At 44.9% G+C, this 13,754-nt stretch overlaps 9 non-coding genes across 9 annotated transcripts; all 9 read left to right on the top strand.

Moving 5' to 3' along the window:
* Positions 1-470: 470 nt before the first annotated feature.
* trnac-gca (transfer RNA cysteine (anticodon GCA)) lies at positions 471-542 on the top strand. Its single transcript has one exon. It is a non-coding gene; the product is annotated as a tRNA-Cys (tRNA).
* A 1,476-nt stretch (positions 543-2,018) lies between these two features.
* Positions 2,019-2,090, top strand: trnac-gca (transfer RNA cysteine (anticodon GCA)). Its single transcript has one exon. It is a non-coding gene; the product is annotated as a tRNA-Cys (tRNA).
* A 1,476-nt stretch (positions 2,091-3,566) lies between these two features.
* trnac-gca (transfer RNA cysteine (anticodon GCA)) lies at positions 3,567-3,638 on the top strand. The gene has a single exon. It is a non-coding gene; the product is annotated as a tRNA-Cys (tRNA).
* Positions 3,639-5,114: 1,476 nt separating this feature from the next.
* Positions 5,115-5,186, top strand: trnac-gca (transfer RNA cysteine (anticodon GCA)). Its single transcript has one exon. It is a non-coding gene; the product is annotated as a tRNA-Cys (tRNA).
* Positions 5,187-6,662: 1,476 nt separating this feature from the next.
* On the top strand, positions 6,663-6,734 carry trnac-gca (transfer RNA cysteine (anticodon GCA)). The gene has a single exon. It is a non-coding gene; the product is annotated as a tRNA-Cys (tRNA).
* A 1,476-nt stretch (positions 6,735-8,210) lies between these two features.
* trnac-gca (transfer RNA cysteine (anticodon GCA)) lies at positions 8,211-8,282 on the top strand. Its single transcript has one exon. It is a non-coding gene; the product is annotated as a tRNA-Cys (tRNA).
* A 1,476-nt stretch (positions 8,283-9,758) lies between these two features.
* On the top strand, positions 9,759-9,830 carry trnac-gca (transfer RNA cysteine (anticodon GCA)). Its single transcript has one exon. It is a non-coding gene; the product is annotated as a tRNA-Cys (tRNA).
* A 1,476-nt stretch (positions 9,831-11,306) lies between these two features.
* On the top strand, positions 11,307-11,378 carry trnac-gca (transfer RNA cysteine (anticodon GCA)). Its single transcript has one exon. It is a non-coding gene; the product is annotated as a tRNA-Cys (tRNA).
* Positions 11,379-12,854: 1,476 nt separating this feature from the next.
* On the top strand, positions 12,855-12,926 carry trnac-gca (transfer RNA cysteine (anticodon GCA)). Its single transcript has one exon. It is a non-coding gene; the product is annotated as a tRNA-Cys (tRNA).
* The last annotated feature ends 828 nt before the right edge of the window (positions 12,927-13,754 follow it).

The raw sequence follows: 13,754 nt of genomic DNA on the forward strand, positions 1-13,754 counted from the left end.
GTGTTGTGTGTTTGGCAGAGCTGTGTAATTAATCGCACTCCCCTTCTGTTTCCCTGTTGATGGATCCCTTTCAGGAATTTCCTATTGAAAGTTACTATTGAATCTGCTTGCATCACACGTGCAGGCAGTGGATTCCAGATCACAAGAGCTCAATTTGTCAGCAAATGTTTTGTGATGTCGCCTCTTGTTCTTTTGTCAATCACCTTAAATTTGTGTCCTCTGGTTACTGATCCTTGTGCAACTGCAAACAATTTTATTTCCAATGTGAAAATCATTGATGATTTTGAAGAGCTGAAAATTTACACTGCATAAATGTTTTTGCCATTTTTGAAAGAAGGTCGAGCGACTTTTTAAAGCAACGATTAGCATGACTTCGTAATTCCTTGAATTCAGCCATTTTTTCATTTACCTTGTGGTTTTCTGCACTATGCAACATTGTATGATGAACACAAGCACATCAGCCTGTGCCTGGGGGTATAGCTCAGTGGTAGAGCATTTGACTGCAGATCAAGAGGTCCCTGGTTCAAATCCAGATGCCCCCTCAGAGTCATTCATGTTGTACAACTAATCATTCTCTGCTCCTCAGTGACCGTAAGCACTATTTGCCACAAGTGAATCCTTGTGGTGATGAAGGTCGATTGGAGTTTTGGTGATGGAGGCAGCGAGCAAGTGGTTGCAAACAGCAAGCTCCCACAAACGGCAGTGGGATTAATGAAAACACAATCTGCTTTGCTTGCTGGTTCAGCCCAGGACATCTCAGCTGACCTTCAATTAGTGCCGTGAGATCTTTTATGATCACCTGACAAGGCTGACAAGGCAGGCAAGGCCTCATTTTCACATATCATCTGAAAAATGGCCCCTGCAATAAGGCAGCACTTCCGTCTGTATGAAACTGAAGTCTTAGCCTGGGTTGGATGCTCACATCTTTAGAGTGGGTGAGCTTGAACCCACAAACTTTTGACTCAGTACTGTGAGTGCTACCACTGAGCCTCAGTGGATGAATAGAGCAAGCAGACTAGGGAAGCATTGTCAGAGCGAAGCAGTGCACCAAGAAAAGTGGGAGATTTATATTGAGTTTGAAAACTTTCCACTGGCAGTGGACGAACCATCTCTTTCTCGCACAGCAGGGTTTTGTCCCCAGACGGGCATTAATCTGAAGCACAGGCCAGCGAGACCTTCCCCCATATGTTAATGACCTCGTGCCGGGAATGAGGCTGTGGGCATGGATTGCGGCATTGTGAGGATTGGGTGAATATCTGGCTCGGCATGAAAGGTGCCCCAATGAAGAAAGGCTGGACCTTGTGCGGAAAGCTCATGGTGATATCTGTTAGTTAATTTGCATTGAAGCTCATGGGACACTTGTTATCTGAGAGGGGCTGGAGCATTTGACTACACCTCAAGAGGTCCCTGGTTTGTATCCATGTTCCCTCTCATGAACTCCTATCCTATCACAATAAATCTAACCTACACATACCTTCCTCTTCACCGTGTCCATAATTATCCTGGATTGATATCGCTTTCAAGGCGAACATTTTGCCCATTTTGCCTGTGTTGTGTGTTTGGCAGAGCTGTGTAATTAATCGCACTCCCCTTCTGTTTCCCTGTTGATGGATCCCTTTCAGGAATTTCCTATTGAAAGTTACTATTGAATCTGCTTGCATCACACGTGCAGGCAGTGGATTCCAGATCACAAGAGCTCAATTTGTCAGCAAATGTTTTGTGATGTCGCCTCTTGTTCTTTTGTCAATCACCTTAAATTTGTGTCCTCTGGTTACTGATCCTTGTGCAACTGCAAACAATTTTATTTCCAATGTGAAAATCATTGATGATTTTGAAGAGCTGAAAATTTACACTGCATAAATGTTTTTGCCATTTTTGAAAGAAGGTCGAGCGACTTTTTAAAGCAACGATTAGCATGACTTCGTAATTCCTTGAATTCAGCCATTTTTTCATTTACCTTGTGGTTTTCTGCACTATGCAACATTGTATGATGAACACAAGCACATCAGCCTGTGCCTGGGGGTATAGCTCAGTGGTAGAGCATTTGACTGCAGATCAAGAGGTCCCTGGTTCAAATCCAGATGCCCCCTCAGAGTCATTCATGTTGCACAACTAATCATTCTGTGCACCTCAGTGACCATAAGCACTATTTGCCACAAGTGAATCCTTGTGGTGATGAAGGTCGATTGGAGTTTTGGTGATGGAGGCAGCGAGCAAGTGGTTGCAAACAGCAAGCTCCCACAAACGGCAGTGGGATTAATGAAAACACAATCTGCTTTGCTTGCTGGTTCAGCCCAGGACATCTCAGCTGACCTTCAATTAGTGCCGTGAGATCTTTTATGATCACCTGACAAGGCTGACAAGGCAGGCAAGGCCTCATTTTCACATATCATCTGAAAAATGGCCCCTGCAATAAGGCAGCACTTCCGTCTGTATGAAACTGAAGTCTTAGCCTGGGTTGGGTGCTCACATCTTTAGAGTGGGTGAGCTTGAACCCACAAACTTTTGACTCAGTACTGTGAGTGCTACCACTGAGCCTCAGTGGATGAATAGAGCAAGCAGACTAGGGAAGCATTGTCAGAGCGAAGCAGTGCACCAAGAAAAGTGGGAGATTTATATTGAGTTTGAAAACTTTCCACTGGCAGTGGACGAACCATCTCTTTCTCGCACAGCAGGGTTTTGTCCCCAGACGGGCATTAATCTGAAGCACAGGCCAGCGAGACCTTCCCCCATATGTTAATGACCTCGTGCCGGGAATGAGGCTGTGGGCATGGATTGCGGCATTGTGAGGATTGGGTGAATATCTGGCTCGGCATGAAAGGTGCCCCAATGAAGAAAGGCTGGACCTTGTGCGGAAAGCTCATGGTGATATCTGTTAGTTAATTTGCATTGAAGCTCATGGGACACTTGTTATCTGAGAGGGGCTGGAGCATTTGACTACACCTCAAGAGGTCCCTGGTTTGTATCCATGTTCCCTCTCATGAACTCCTATCCTATCACAATAAATCTAACCTACACATACCTTCCTCTTCACCGTGTCCATAATTATCCTGGATTGATATCGCTTTCAAGGCGAACATTTTGCCCATTTTGCCTGTGTTGTGTGTTTGGCAGAGCTGTGTAATTAATCGCACTCCCCTTCTGTTTCCCTGTTGATGGATCCCTTTCAGGAATTTCCTATTGAAAGTTACTATTGAATCTGCTTGCATCACACGTGCAGGCAGTGGATTCCAGATCACAAGAGCTCAATTTGTCAGCAAATGTTTTGTGATGTCGCCTCTTGTTCTTTTGTCAATCACCTTAAATTTGTGTCCTCTGGTTACTGATCCTTGTGCAACTGCAAACAATTTTATTTCCAATGTGAAAATCATTGATGATTTTGAAGAGCTGAAAATTTACACTGCATAAATGTTTTTGCCATTTTTGAAAGAAGGTCGAGCGACTTTTTAAAGCAACGATTAGCATGACTTCGTAATTCCTTGAATTCAGCCATTTTTTCATTTACCTTGTGGTTTTCTGCACTATGCAACATTGTATGATGAACACAAGCACATCAGCCTGTGCCTGGGGGTATAGCTCAGTGGTAGAGCATTTGACTGCAGATCAAGAGGTCCCTGGTTCAAATCCAGATGCCCCCTCAGAGTCATTCATGTTGTACAACTAATCATTCTCTGCTCCTCAGTGACCGTAAGCACTATTTGCCACAAGTGAATCCTTGTGGTGATGAAGGTCGATTGGAGTTTTGGTGATGGAGGCAGCGAGCAAGTGGTTGCAAACAGCAAGCTCCCACAAACGGCAGTGGGATTAATGAAAACACAATCTGCTTTGCTTGCTGGTTCAGCCCAGGACATCTCAGCTGACCTTCAATTAGTGCCGTGAGATCTTTTATGATCACCTGACAAGGCTGACAAGGCAGGCAAGGCCTCATTTTCACATATCATCTGAAAAATGGCCCCTGCAATAAGGCAGCACTTCCGTCTGTATGAAACTGAAGTCTTAGCCTGGGTTGGATGCTCACATCTTTAGAGTGGGTGAGCTTGAACCCACAAACTTTTGACTCAGTACTGTGAGTGCTACCACTGAGCCTCAGTGGATGAATAGAGCAAGCAGACTAGGGAAGCATTGTCAGAGCGAAGCAGTGCACCAAGAAAAGTGGGAGATTTATATTGAGTTTGAAAACTTTCCACTGGCAGTGGACGAACCATCTCTTTCTCGCACAGCAGGGTTTTGTCCCCAGACGGGCATTAATCTGAAGCACAGGCCAGCGAGACCTTCCCCCATATGTTAATGACCTCGTGCCGGGAATGAGGCTGTGGGCATGGATTGCGGCATTGTGAGGATTGGGTGAATATCTGGCTCGGCATGAAAGGTGCCCCAATGAAGAAAGGCTGGACCTTGTGCGGAAAGCTCATGGTGATATCTGTTAGTTAATTTGCATTGAAGCTCATGGGACACTTGTTATCTGAGAGGGGCTGGAGCATTTGACTACACCTCAAGAGGTCCCTGGTTTGTATCCATGTTCCCTCTCATGAACTCCTATCCTATCACAATAAATCTAACCTACACATACCTTCCTCTTCACCGTGTCCATAATTATCCTGGATTGATATCGCTTTCAAGGCGAACATTTTGCCCATTTTGCCTGTGTTGTGTGTTTGGCAGAGCTGTGTAATTAATCGCACTCCCCTTCTGTTTCCCTGTTGATGGATCCCTTTCAGGAATTTCCTATTGAAAGTTACTATTGAATCTGCTTGCATCACACGTGCAGGCAGTGGATTCCAGATCACAAGAGCTCAATTTGTCAGCAAATGTTTTGTGATGTCGCCTCTTGTTCTTTTGTCAATCACCTTAAATTTGTGTCCTCTGGTTACTGATCCTTGTGCAACTGCAAACAATTTTATTTCCAATGTGAAAATCATTGATGATTTTGAAGAGCTGAAAATTTACACTGCATAAATGTTTTTGCCATTTTTGAAAGAAGGTCGAGCGACTTTTTAAAGCAACGATTAGCATGACTTCGTAATTCCTTGAATTCAGCCATTTTTTCATTTACCTTGTGGTTTTCTGCACTATGCAACATTGTATGATGAACACAAGCACATCAGCCTGTGCCTGGGGGTATAGCTCAGTGGTAGAGCATTTGACTGCAGATCAAGAGGTCCCTGGTTCAAATCCAGATGCCCCCTCAGAGTCATTCATGTTGCACAACTAATCATTCTGTGCACCTCAGTGACCATAAGCACTATTTGCCACAAGTGAATCCTTGTGGTGATGAAGGTCGATTGGAGTTTTGGTGATGGAGGCAGCGAGCAAGTGGTTGCAAACAGCAAGCTCCCACAAACGGCAGTGGGATTAATGAAAACACAATCTGCTTTGCTTGCTGGTTCAGCCCAGGACATCTCAGCTGACCTTCAATTAGTGCCGTGAGATCTTTTATGATCACCTGACAAGGCTGACAAGGCAGGCAAGGCCTCATTTTCACATATCATCTGAAAAATGGCCCCTGCAATAAGGCAGCACTTCCGTCTGTATGAAACTGAAGTCTTAGCCTGGGTTGGGTGCTCACATCTTTAGAGTGGGTGAGCTTGAACCCACAAACTTTTGACTCAGTACTGTGAGTGCTACCACTGAGCCTCAGTGGATGAATAGAGCAAGCAGACTAGGGAAGCATTGTCAGAGCGAAGCAGTGCACCAAGAAAAGTGGGAGATTTATATTGAGTTTGAAAACTTTCCACTGGCAGTGGACGAACCATCTCTTTCTCGCACAGCAGGGTTTTGTCCCCAGACGGGCATTAATCTGAAGCACAGGCCAGCGAGACCTTCCCCCATATGTTAATGACCTCGTGCCGGGAATGAGGCTGTGGGCATGGATTGCGGCATTGTGAGGATTGGGTGAATATCTGGCTCGGCATGAAAGGTGCCCCAATGAAGAAAGGCTGGACCTTGTGCGGAAAGCTCATGGTGATATCTGTTAGTTAATTTGCATTGAAGCTCATGGGACACTTGTTATCTGAGAGGGGCTGGAGCATTTGACTACACCTCAAGAGGTCCCTGGTTTGTATCCATGTTCCCTCTCATGAACTCCTATCCTATCACAATAAATCTAACCTACACATACCTTCCTCTTCACCGTGTCCATAATTATCCTGGATTGATATCGCTTTCAAGGCGAACATTTTGCCCATTTTGCCTGTGTTGTGTGTTTGGCAGAGCTGTGTAATTAATCGCACTCCCCTTCTGTTTCCCTGTTGATGGATCCCTTTCAGGAATTTCCTATTGAAAGTTACTATTGAATCTGCTTGCATCACACGTGCAGGCAGTGGATTCCAGATCACAAGAGCTCAATTTGTCAGCAAATGTTTTGTGATGTCGCCTCTTGTTCTTTTGTCAATCACCTTAAATTTGTGTCCTCTGGTTACTGATCCTTGTGCAACTGCAAACAATTTTATTTCCAATGTGAAAATCATTGATGATTTTGAAGAGCTGAAAATTTACACTGCATAAATGTTTTTGCCATTTTTGAAAGAAGGTCGAGCGACTTTTTAAAGCAACGATTAGCATGACTTCGTAATTCCTTGAATTCAGCCATTTTTTCATTTACCTTGTGGTTTTCTGCACTATGCAACATTGTATGATGAACACAAGCACATCAGCCTGTGCCTGGGGGTATAGCTCAGTGGTAGAGCATTTGACTGCAGATCAAGAGGTCCCTGGTTCAAATCCAGATGCCCCCTCAGAGTCATTCATGTTGTACAACTAATCATTCTCTGCTCCTCAGTGACCGTAAGCACTATTTGCCACAAGTGAATCCTTGTGGTGATGAAGGTCGATTGGAGTTTTGGTGATGGAGGCAGCGAGCAAGTGGTTGCAAACAGCAAGCTCCCACAAACGGCAGTGGGATTAATGAAAACACAATCTGCTTTGCTTGCTGGTTCAGCCCAGGACATCTCAGCTGACCTTCAATTAGTGCCGTGAGATCTTTTATGATCACCTGACAAGGCTGACAAGGCAGGCAAGGCCTCATTTTCACATATCATCTGAAAAATGGCCCCTGCAATAAGGCAGCACTTCCGTCTGTATGAAACTGAAGTCTTAGCCTGGGTTGGATGCTCACATCTTTAGAGTGGGTGAGCTTGAACCCACAAACTTTTGACTCAGTACTGTGAGTGCTACCACTGAGCCTCAGTGGATGAATAGAGCAAGCAGACTAGGGAAGCATTGTCAGAGCGAAGCAGTGCACCAAGAAAAGTGGGAGATTTATATTGAGTTTGAAAACTTTCCACTGGCAGTGGACGAACCATCTCTTTCTCGCACAGCAGGGTTTTGTCCCCAGACGGGCATTAATCTGAAGCACAGGCCAGCGAGACCTTCCCCCATATGTTAATGACCTCGTGCCGGGAATGAGGCTGTGGGCATGGATTGCGGCATTGTGAGGATTGGGTGAATATCTGGCTCGGCATGAAAGGTGCCCCAATGAAGAAAGGCTGGACCTTGTGCGGAAAGCTCATGGTGATATCTGTTAGTTAATTTGCATTGAAGCTCATGGGACACTTGTTATCTGAGAGGGGCTGGAGCATTTGACTACACCTCAAGAGGTCCCTGGTTTGTATCCATGTTCCCTCTCATGAACTCCTATCCTATCACAATAAATCTAACCTACACATACCTTCCTCTTCACCGTGTCCATAATTATCCTGGATTGATATCGCTTTCAAGGCGAACATTTTGCCCATTTTGCCTGTGTTGTGTGTTTGGCAGAGCTGTGTAATTAATCGCACTCCCCTTCTGTTTCCCTGTTGATGGATCCCTTTCAGGAATTTCCTATTGAAAGTTACTATTGAATCTGCTTGCATCACACGTGCAGGCAGTGGATTCCAGATCACAAGAGCTCAATTTGTCAGCAAATGTTTTGTGATGTCGCCTCTTGTTCTTTTGTCAATCACCTTAAATTTGTGTCCTCTGGTTACTGATCCTTGTGCAACTGCAAACAATTTTATTTCCAATGTGAAAATCATTGATGATTTTGAAGAGCTGAAAATTTACACTGCATAAATGTTTTTGCCATTTTTGAAAGAAGGTCGAGCGACTTTTTAAAGCAACGATTAGCATGACTTCGTAATTCCTTGAATTCAGCCATTTTTTCATTTACCTTGTGGTTTTCTGCACTATGCAACATTGTATGATGAACACAAGCACATCAGCCTGTGCCTGGGGGTATAGCTCAGTGGTAGAGCATTTGACTGCAGATCAAGAGGTCCCTGGTTCAAATCCAGATGCCCCCTCAGAGTCATTCATGTTGCACAACTAATCATTCTGTGCACCTCAGTGACCATAAGCACTATTTGCCACAAGTGAATCCTTGTGGTGATGAAGGTCGATTGGAGTTTTGGTGATGGAGGCAGCGAGCAAGTGGTTGCAAACAGCAAGCTCCCACAAACGGCAGTGGGATTAATGAAAACACAATCTGCTTTGCTTGCTGGTTCAGCCCAGGACATCTCAGCTGACCTTCAATTAGTGCCGTGAGATCTTTTATGATCACCTGACAAGGCTGACAAGGCAGGCAAGGCCTCATTTTCACATATCATCTGAAAAATGGCCCCTGCAATAAGGCAGCACTTCCGTCTGTATGAAACTGAAGTCTTAGCCTGGGTTGGGTGCTCACATCTTTAGAGTGGGTGAGCTTGAACCCACAAACTTTTGACTCAGTACTGTGAGTGCTACCACTGAGCCTCAGTGGATGAATAGAGCAAGCAGACTAGGGAAGCATTGTCAGAGCGAAGCAGTGCACCAAGAAAAGTGGGAGATTTATATTGAGTTTGAAAACTTTCCACTGGCAGTGGACGAACCATCTCTTTCTCGCACAGCAGGGTTTTGTCCCCAGACGGGCATTAATCTGAAGCACAGGCCAGCGAGACCTTCCCCCATATGTTAATGACCTCGTGCCGGGAATGAGGCTGTGGGCATGGATTGCGGCATTGTGAGGATTGGGTGAATATCTGGCTCGGCATGAAAGGTGCCCCAATGAAGAAAGGCTGGACCTTGTGCGGAAAGCTCATGGTGATATCTGTTAGTTAATTTGCATTGAAGCTCATGGGACACTTGTTATCTGAGAGGGGCTGGAGCATTTGACTACACCTCAAGAGGTCCCTGGTTTGTATCCATGTTCCCTCTCATGAACTCCTATCCTATCACAATAAATCTAACCTACACATACCTTCCTCTTCACCGTGTCCATAATTATCCTGGATTGATATCGCTTTCAAGGCGAACATTTTGCCCATTTTGCCTGTGTTGTGTGTTTGGCAGAGCTGTGTAATTAATCGCACTCCCCTTCTGTTTCCCTGTTGATGGATCCCTTTCAGGAATTTCCTATTGAAAGTTACTATTGAATCTGCTTGCATCACACGTGCAGGCAGTGGATTCCAGATCACAAGAGCTCAATTTGTCAGCAAATGTTTTGTGATGTCGCCTCTTGTTCTTTTGTCAATCACCTTAAATTTGTGTCCTCTGGTTACTGATCCTTGTGCAACTGCAAACAATTTTATTTCCAATGTGAAAATCATTGATGATTTTGAAGAGCTGAAAATTTACACTGCATAAATGTTTTTGCCATTTTTGAAAGAAGGTCGAGCGACTTTTTAAAGCAACGATTAGCATGACTTCGTAATTCCTTGAATTCAGCCATTTTTTCATTTACCTTGTGGTTTTCTGCACTATGCAACATTGTATGATGAACACAAGCACATCAGCCTGTGCCTGGGGGTATAGCTCAGTGGTAGAGCATTTGACTGCAGATCAAGAGGTCCCTGGTTCAAATCCAGATGCCCCCTCAGAGTCATTCATGTTGTACAACTAATCATTCTGTGCTCCTCAGTGACCGTAAGCACTATTTGCCACAAGTGAATCCTTGTGGTGATGAAGGTCGATTGGAGTTTTGGTGATGGAGGCAGCGAGCAAGTGGTTGCAAACAGCAAGCTCCCACAAACGGCAGTGGGATTAATGAAAACACAATCTGCTTTGCTTGCTGGTTCAGCCCAGGACATCTCAGCTGACCTTCAATTAGTGCCGTGAGATCTTTTATGATCACCTGACAAGGCTGACAAGGCAGGCAAGGCCTCATTTTCACATATCATCTGAAAAATGGCCCCTGCAATAAGGCAGCACTTCCGTCTGTATGAAACTGAAGTCTTAGCCTGGGTTGGATGCTCACATCTTTAGAGTGGGTGAGCTTGAACCCACAAACTTTTGACTCAGTACTGTGAGTGCTACCACTGAGCCTCAGTGGATGAATAGAGCAAGCAGACTAGGGAAGCATTGTCAGAGCGAAGCAGTGCACCAAGAAAAGTGGGAGATTTATATTGAGTTTGAAAACTTTCCACTGGCAGTGGACGAACCATCTCTTTCTCGCACAGCAGGGTTTTGTCCCCAGACGGGCATTAATCTGAAGCACAGGCCAGCGAGACCTTCCCCCATATGTTAATGACCTCGTGCCGGGAATGAGGCTGTGGGCATGGATTGCGGCATTGTGAGGATTGGGTGAATATCTGGCTCGGCATGAAAGGTGCCCCAATGAAGAAAGGCTGGACCTTGTGCGGAAAGCTCATGGTGATATCTGTTAGTTAATTTGCATTGAAGCTCATGGGACACTTGTTATCTGAGAGGGGCTGGAGCATTTGACTACACCTCAAGAGGTCCCTGGTTTGTATCCATGTTCCCTCTCATGAACTCCTATCCTATCACAATAAATCTAACCTACACATACCTTCCTCTTCACCGTGTCCATAATTATCCTGGATTGATATCGCTTTCAAGGCGAACATTTTGCCCATTTTGCCTGTGTTGTGTGTTTGGCAGAGCTGTGTAATTAATCGCACTCCCCTTCTGTTTCCCTGTTGATGGATCCCTTTCAGGAATTTCCTATTGAAAGTTACTATTGAATCTGCTTGCATCACACGTGCAGGCAGTGGATTCCAGATCACAAGAGCTCAATTTGTCAGCAAATGTTTTGTGATGTCGCCTCTTGTTCTTTTGTCAATCACCTTAAATTTGTGTCCTCTGGTTACTGATCCTTGTGCAACTGCAAACAATTTTATTTCCAATGTGAAAATCATTGATGATTTTGAAGAGCTGAAAATTTACACTGCATAAATGTTTTTGCCATTTTTGAAAGAAGGTCGAGCGACTTTTTAAAGCAACGATTAGCATGACTTCGTAATTCCTTGAATTCAGCCATTTTTTCATTTACCTTGTGGTTTTCTGCACTATGCAACATTGTATGATGAACACAAGCACATCAGCCTGTGCCTGGGGGTATAGCTCAGTGGTAGAGCATTTGACTGCAGATCAAGAGGTCCCTGGTTCAAATCCAGATGCCCCCTCAGAGTCATTCATGTTGTACAACTAATCATTCTGTGCTCCTCAGTGACCGTAAGCACTATTTGCCACAAGTGAATCCTTGTGGTGATGAAGGTCGATTGGAGTTTTGGTGATGGAGGCAGCGAGCAAGTGGTTGCAAACAGCAAGCTCCCACAAACGGCAGTGGGATTAATGAAAACACAATCTGCTTTGCTTGCTGGTTCAGCCCAGGACATCTCAGCTGACCTTCAATTAGTGCCGTGAGATCTTTTATGATCACCTGACAAGGCTGACAAGGCAGGCAAGGCCTCATTTTCACATATCATCTGAAAAATGGCCCCTGCAATAAGGCAGCACTTCCGTCTGTATGAAACTGAAGTCTTAGCCTGGGTTGGATGCTCACATCTTTAGAGTGGGTGAGCTTGAACCCACAAACTTTTGACTCAGTACTGTGAGTGCTACCACTGAGCCTCAGTGGATGAATAGAGCAAGCAGACTAGGGAAGCATTGTCAGAGCGAAGCAGTGCACCAAGAAAAGTGGGAGATTTATATTGAGTTTGAAAACTTTCCACTGGCAGTGGACGAACCATCTCTTTCTCGCACAGCAGGGTTTTGTCCCCAGACGGGCATTAATCTGAAGCACAGGCCAGCGAGACCTTCCCCCATATGTTAATGACCTCGTGCCGGGAATGAGGCTGTGGGCATGGATTGCGGCATTGTGAGGATTGGGTGAATATCTGGCTCGGCATGAAAGGTGCCCCAATGAAGAAAGGCTGGACCTTGTGCGGAAAGCTCATGGTGATATCTGTTAGTTAATTTGCATTGAAGCTCATGGGACACTTGTTATCTGAGAGGGGCTGGAGCATTTGACTACACCTCAAGAGGTCCCTGGTTTGTATCCATGTTCCCTCTCATGAACTCCTATCCTATCACAATAAATCTAACCTACACATACCTTCCTCTTCACCGTGTCCATAATTATCCTGGATTGATATCGCTTTCAAGGCGAACATTTTGCCCATTTTGCCTGTGTTGTGTGTTTGGCAGAGCTGTGTAATTAATCGCACTCCCCTTCTGTTTCCCTGTTGATGGATCCCTTTCAGGAATTTCCTATTGAAAGTTACTATTGAATCTGCTTGCATCACACGTGCAGGCAGTGGATTCCAGATCACAAGAGCTCAATTTGTCAGCAAATGTTTTGTGATGTCGCCTCTTGTTCTTTTGTCAATCACCTTAAATTTGTGTCCTCTGGTTACTGATCCTTGTGCAACTGCAAACAATTTTATTTCCAATGTGAAAATCATTGATGATTTTGAAGAGCTGAAAATTTACACTGCATAAATGTTTTTGCCATTTTTGAAAGAAGGTCGAGCGACTTTTTAAAGCAACGATTAGCATGACTTCGTAATTCCTTGAATTCAGCCATTTTTTCATTTACCTTGTGGTTTTCTGCACTATGCAACATTGTATGATGAACACAAGCACATCAGCCTGTGCCTGGGGGTATAGCTCAGTGGTAGAGCATTTGACTGCAGATCAAGAGGTCCCTGGTTCAAATCCAGATGCCCCCTCAGAGTCATTCATGTTGCACAACTAATCATTCTGTGCACCTCAGTGACCATAAGCACTATTTGCCACAAGTGAATCCTTGTGGTGATGAAGGTCGATTGGAGTTTTGGTGATGGAGGCAGCGAGCAAGTGGTTGCAAACAGCAAGCTCCCACAAACGGCAGTGGGATTAATGAAAACACAATCTGCTTTGCTTGCTGGTTCAGCCCAGGACATCTCAGCTGACCTTCAATTAGTGCCGTGAGATCTTTTATGATCACCTGACAAGGCTGACAAGGCAGGCAAGGCCTCATTTTCACATATCATCTGAAAAATGGCCCCTGCAATAAGGCAGCACTTCCGTCTGTATGAAACTGAAGTCTTAGCCTGGGTTGGGTGCTCACATCTTTAGAGTGGGTGAGCTTGAACCCACAAACTTTTGACTCAGTACTGTGAGTGCTACCACTGAGCCTCAGTGGATGAATAGAGCAAGCAGACTAGGGAAGCATTGTCAGAGCGAAGCAGTGCACCAAGAAAAGTGGGAGATTTATATTGAGTTTGAAAACTTTCCACTGGCAGTGGACGAACCATCTCTTTCTCGCACAGCAGGGTTTTGTCCCCAGACGGGCATTAATCTGAAGCACAGGCCAGCGAGACCTTCCCCCATATGTTAATTACCTCGTGCCGGGAATGAGGCTGTGGGCATGGATTGCGGCATTGTGAGGATTGGGTGAATATCTGGCTCGGCATGAAAGGTGCCCCAATGAAGAAAGGCTGGACCTTGTGCGGAAAGCTCATGGTGATATCTGTTAGTTAATTTGCATTGAAGCTCATGGGACACTTGTTATCTGA

The sequence above is a fragment of the Pristiophorus japonicus genome, chromosome 21, assembly GCF_044704955.1.
Source record: "Pristiophorus japonicus isolate sPriJap1 chromosome 21, sPriJap1.hap1, whole genome shotgun sequence".
Lineage (NCBI taxonomy): Eukaryota > Metazoa > Chordata > Chondrichthyes > Pristiophoridae > Pristiophorus > Pristiophorus japonicus.